This window comes from Mesoplodon densirostris, chromosome 17, assembly GCF_025265405.1.
Source record: "Mesoplodon densirostris isolate mMesDen1 chromosome 17, mMesDen1 primary haplotype, whole genome shotgun sequence".
Taxonomy (NCBI): Eukaryota; Metazoa; Chordata; class Mammalia; order Artiodactyla; family Ziphiidae; genus Mesoplodon; species Mesoplodon densirostris.
This window is the reverse complement of record NC_082677.1, coordinates 67,425,448-67,431,447: the sequence shown is the minus strand read 5'-3', so window position 1 is coordinate 67,431,447 and position 6,000 is coordinate 67,425,448.

The following is a 6,000-nucleotide window of genomic DNA, read 5'->3' as shown; positions in this document are numbered from 1 at the left end:
ATGCAACACATATGCTCTTTGAGAAGGAAGGGAAAAGGGCAATGGCGCCTTTTGAACAAACTGTTTTCAAATGTGCTCATTTTCAGAGGCAGTGCATGCAAATTCACGACCCATTCATTTGCTACTTATTTTGAAAATATTCACCTTAAATATTCTCATAAATATATGTCACAGTTTAAAATTCCTTAGGTGATACAAAGACTGATTGTTTTTTAAAAAGGTCTTTATGAAGCAAAGTTGAAAAAAATGATTTTGGGGGGGTCACATCCTCAGTAATCTTAAATGGAATGTTTATCATAATTTGAAAATACCTGTTTTTATAAATAATCATTTATTGTTACCTTTCTGGTAACGTCCTCCCCCGAAATAAAGTTAAGAAAAAGATAGAAATGAAATTTTATATCCTTAAACTTTGTTATGTGTAAGCATCATTCTGGGTTCCCACGTGAGTTTCAGGCTGCACACTCCAATGACTTCTCCTAAAACATAAAGAACCAATAACCAGTTTGCCAGGTCCTCACCTTCTTTATCGTTTAAATAGATTCTGAATGTTGGTTCTGCATTAAGACAGCATGATCAAATGTAGGACATTAGAAATAGCAGCTGTGGCAGCAATATTTAATTTACTGAATAATTAGCAGCCTCACTGACATTTCTCCGTTGATTCCCAAAGTACAGCATTAGCTGTCCTCCGCACTCAGGCGCTCTGCAGTAAAATGGGCCAGTAAACTGCCTGTGCCAAGTTCACAGTAAATGAAGGACTACGCAGCACCCTGCAAGCAGCTCACAGCTTAAGACACTAGATTTTCTTCCAAAACACGGAAAAAACATTAGAAATCATTAGAAATGTACATTTTTACCCACTTTTCGTTCCATTTGTTAATTTTTTTTTTTGGTTTGGGAATTGCGATGAGAGGAAGGAAGGTAAAATTATAAGAAAAAGGAAACGGGAAATGGAAGCAGGACAGTAGCCGGAGGAGGGACTATATGGAATGAGAGGCGCAGAATGATGGGGGCCATGAGGGCAGGGCCGCAGGAGTGGGGAGGGTACAAGAGGAGGCGTGGGGAGTGAACCCGGCTCTGTCCTTGAGTCTGTGTCCTGCTCCTTTATCCCTCCACTGGAACGCCTTCCCTTATGCCCCCTACGACATTCTCCATGGCCACTAGGCCATTCCCCCGCAGTGTGCCATCCTGCAAAATGTGCGAGGGACAGTTTGTTTAGTCTGGGAGGGGCGGGGGGGGGGCATGAAGGCCTACCTCGAGGAGGGACTTGCCTGGTTGCCCAGCTTCCTGGCTGCACTGGATGACTGGCTGTTTGAATTGTGATGAGTTCACATACCCTTGCCAGGGTCAGGCACTGTCTCTGAGGCAGGCAGCTGTTGAAAAAGAGGCTTCAGCTATTTTCTTGTTGCTTCAGAAAACTCATCTAGAGCTTCCTTCATCGGGAACTTAATGTGAAGCTATAAATCTGGGGAGTTCTCGGGTGTGCAACTGTGTGGTTTAGTGGTTTCATTTCCAGACTTTAGTTGAAGTCTTGGTTTTGCCAGCTGTGTGACCTTGAGTAAGTGCACTAAAAGGGCCAATATTTGCACAAATCCGGGAGGCAAGATGTCTGATGGAGGAACAGATGTCTCAGGGCCTAATTGTAATGAACACACCTTTAGCGAGTTCTTGCGGGGTGGGGTGGGGTGGGGTGGGGTGGGGTAGGGTGGGTGGGGGTAGGGAGTGAGAGGTGAGCAGGAGAGGGATCTGGGGTACATGGCAAATGTCCACTGTTCAGGGCCTCCACACTGCTGTGGGACACACACACACACACACACACACACACACACACACACACACACAAAGTACTACAATAGAAATCTGATCCAATGCAATGGAAGGACTGAGAGAGGGCCAGCAAGCTGTCTCTGGGTAGTTGGGAAGACTTCACAGAAGTGGTCTTCAAGTTGTGTCTTGAAAAATGGTTAGGAGTTTGTTGAGTATGATGGAGAGGGAGGGATTACAGCTTGTGTAGAGCCTTTGCACAGGAGTGTCAGGCCCTGCAGCCAGGCACAGTCCACCTGCCCAGTGGCCAGGGCCCCCTGGGGGAGGTGACGTGTCGCTGGGCTGGTGTGGAAATGCCAGTGAGGCTCCTGGTGGCCGGAGCTCCCTCACACCACACTGGGAAAGGCATCACAGAGCTCCCCTGGAAGCTGCTGAATGAATTCCAGTCCCTGAAAATCCCAGGGAACAAACAGATGTGCTCCTCTCCTCATCTGGGAGTTTGGGTTATTAACACAGTTTTCCCAGAGATTCTAAGCCAGAAGTTCATGTTGGTTTTATGTTCTTCCTTCCATGGAACTCAAGAGCCCATTAAAAAAAAAAAAAAAAAATTAAGCCAGACGCCTAGAGTGGATAGCCTTCTGAAGGAACTCTCCACCACAAAGCTATCTGAAATGGAATGCTCGTTTCTCTCCTGATTCCTTTACTGTGCCTGAATAACTAAGGCAATTTGATTCATTGTTTAAAAACAAAACAAAACCCAGCCAAACCAGCTATGTGGCATTATGTAGACAAAAAACAAACAAACAAACAATCCCCCCTCCCCCCGCCCGCCCCTGCAAAACAGTTTCTTTTCCCTGAATTTCTCCCCTTTAGCTAGGTATTTTAACACCACGATATAGTCAGTGTTTGGTCTCCTTTGTTTTCATAAGATGGAGTTTTCAGTATATCAACTCTCTTATTTATGTAATGAAGGGAATCTGGAAAGTTTCTTCCAGGGCTTAGACTAATCTCTGGGACCATCTCCAGTTTTCTATACGTCTACGTGCTGCACACAGTGTGAGAGAGAAACTGATTTTGACTGACTGAGAAGTCTGACATTGTTGCAGGATTCCCCCTCGGTCAATAGGTAGGCACAGGTGATTTGAGAGTGGGTTGTTTTCTCTTCTTCCTGGTGACAGGAAGCTTTGTCTTTGACTCAGGTTTGGCAGTTATATTCCACCAAGAAGTGTGGTCCCTCTGCCCTTCCGGAATGCCCATCCTGCTTCCTGAATGAGAGCTCACATTGGAGAAAACCACCTCGAATTGGCCAAATTCTGCCCTAAGACTGAGCACAGCTTTCCAATTCCCTGTGTCTGGCCGAGGGCAGAATGGGGCCAGGACCCAGTGTGTTTGATCCCTTAGCAAATCTGACAGGCTGTTTACAAACATGCAGAAGGGCTGACTTCGTTCCTCAGACCTCAGGCAAGACTCTGGTTTCAGGACTGCAGCCTGAAGGAACTCATAGGGACCAAAAGACTTGGGGAGGAGATAAAATAGTTGAAAAAAGTGCCTGGTTTTCAAAGCATACGGCGAGTTTTTCAAACGCTTTAAATTCTTAATTCGCTCCTCTCCTGTTACTGTCGCTGTAGTAGCCAATGGCACTTCTTTTTGTTTTGACATTTGACATTATTTTACGCCTTTTCTCCTCCTTTCATTTCACACAAGGACATTTTAATTTTAAAAGAAAAGTGCATCCGGAACCAGTCCTACTGCTTTCCGACTAGCTGTCTGGCATCCAGTCAGGCTCAACAGATGTTTGTTGAATGAATAAACGAATGAATGAAGTGATTCTAAAAAGTTCCGAGAAATCTTTACTTTTAGCAAAGTTTGGGTTTGTCTTCTGAAACTCGGGATTATCACTTAAAATATCCTCTGTGGATTTGATAAGAAAATAGGCAAAGTTAGAGTCTTTTGAAGTAACTCCACCAAAAAGCTATCTGAAATGGAATGTTCATTTTTCTCTTGATTCTAAAACCGTGCTTGCATAACGAGGGCAATTCCACTCAATGACTGAAAAGCAAGGGGACCCGGATCCTTCGCAGGTCCCCCGGCCAGGGATCGGCTCCGAGCAGGACAGGCTAAGGGCGCCGGGCTCCGGTCAGGGAAACCAGGACCCGCGAGATGCGCCTGGCGCTGGCAGGTCTCCCAGGGCCTCGTCCCGGCGCCTGGCCGCGGCGCCGACTTCGGAGGAACACACAGGGGCCGGCCGGTCCCCAGGGCGGGCGCGAGGGCCCCGCGCAGGTGTCGGGGCCTGTGCGCGGGGTGCGCGGGGCCTGGGAGACCCGAGAGAGACGTTATTGTTACACTGTAACGAGTCTGATTAACATGCTCCTGACACTTTCTCTTAGTTTCTCGGGCTCCTAGCAACAGCGCACAAAGGCGCGGGATTGTCCCGGGCTCCGCGGGGACACGGGGCAGCCTTTGATCTGCCACCATTACAGCGGGGCTGCGCGACAGGCTCGCAGGCTCCGGGCGGCCCGTGGTCCCGGCCCACTGCGCGCCCCGGCCCCGCCCGCCCGACGGTCGCAGCTCCGGGAGCGGCCACCGCGCGGGACCGGGGCCACGGCGCGCAACAGCCGGGCCCCGCCGGTCTCCGCGTCGGGGCGCCCCCGACCCCAGCCTTCGGGAAGCGCGGGCGCTGGGGACGCGGACTCGGCGTGTCCTGGCCCGGCGGGTGCACGTCCTTCCGACGGGGCGCGCGGTTCCCGAGATCGCCAGCCCTCCCCGTCGCAAGAAGCAAACAGTAAAACCGAGAGGGTCGCTTACAGCCGAAGAACACAAAAATTAAAAAACGACAGGCGTGAGCGACAAACAAATCTCAAAAGATTTTGTAAAACATTTTAAAAATTAAAAAAACATCTGCAGGCTTCGGCCCGTTTAGCTGAAACTGGGCTCGATCGGCAGCAAACCACCAAAAGGATGATTTCGGTTCCTTCCTACAAATCACTTTCTTTTCGTCGTTGGCAAATCTTATAGATTCATAATGAAATACGTTGCCAAATAATCGCTGGAATTTAAACAAACTCACCACCACCACCCGTCACAGAACACTGTGAAGCTTCCTGGTCCCACCGCGCAAGCTTTCTGGTACTAAGGTATCTGAAAGTAACTTATTCTCCATTTGTTCGCTCTCTTAACCCCCCATCCCACCCCGATTTAAAATAAAGCGCGGAAAGATAGACCAAGGTTTTAACATTTAAGTGTTGAGGTCGGCTGATTACTTTCCCCCTAAGTTGCAATGTGAAAACCGGCCGTGGCGTGGGGGAGGGTCTCAGGGCTGGGAGGACAGTGTCCCCCAGCCTGGGGCGCAAGCTTTGCGGTTACAGACCGGTTCGGTGACCCTCCGCAGCATCAATATGCACAAGATCCTGCTGTTAATCTCAGAACCTGTTTTGTACCATCAACTGCCTTCCAAGTATTATACTAGAGGTAAAAATCAAAATCAGAACGGAAGACATTTAGCTTTCCAAGCTAACCAGAGACCACAGAAGCAGAATGCCCTTCAAATAAAAAAGCACGTATTAACTCTTCTCCTCTTAAGACATCATTAGAAAATTCATCGTCCCTATTGAAGGTCAGTTCCCGAACTGCCGAAGAACTATTAGGGGCTGGGATGTTCATTATAATATTTTAGAAGAGAAAAAAAAAAAAAAAAAACCCCTACACGGTCTATTCCATTTTCGCAGCAAAATATGCCAGGCAACGAGTTACTTTCAAATTCAAATTGGAGGCGGCAAGTCTTCGTTGTTGAAGACACTTTTCCCAGTCAGTCCCTGGAGGAGAGGATGTCAGGGCAGTCAGTTAGCGGTTCAATACTTGTAAATCTGAAGGGAATCGCACCCAGATGCCGGGGAACTTCCCAACTTGCGCTCAGGGACAGTGCCTGACTCCGGACTCTGCTGGAGTTCCCCTCGCCATTTCAATAAAACATGATGGTACTGATATAATCCTCTATACATTAAAATGAGGTTGTCACAGATTGTCATTAAGACCTCAGTAAAACAATGAAGACATTATTGGGAACCCCCCCTCAGGCAAGGTATTAGGGAATAAAACAATCTACACCACTCGGGTCCTATTGAGATTAATGAAAAAATTATGCCAAAAAAATCTCAATTTCTTTTTCCCGTGACGGGGCTTTGCATACATACAGTCAGTCTTGCCTTACACCTGATGATTTATTAAACTAATCTG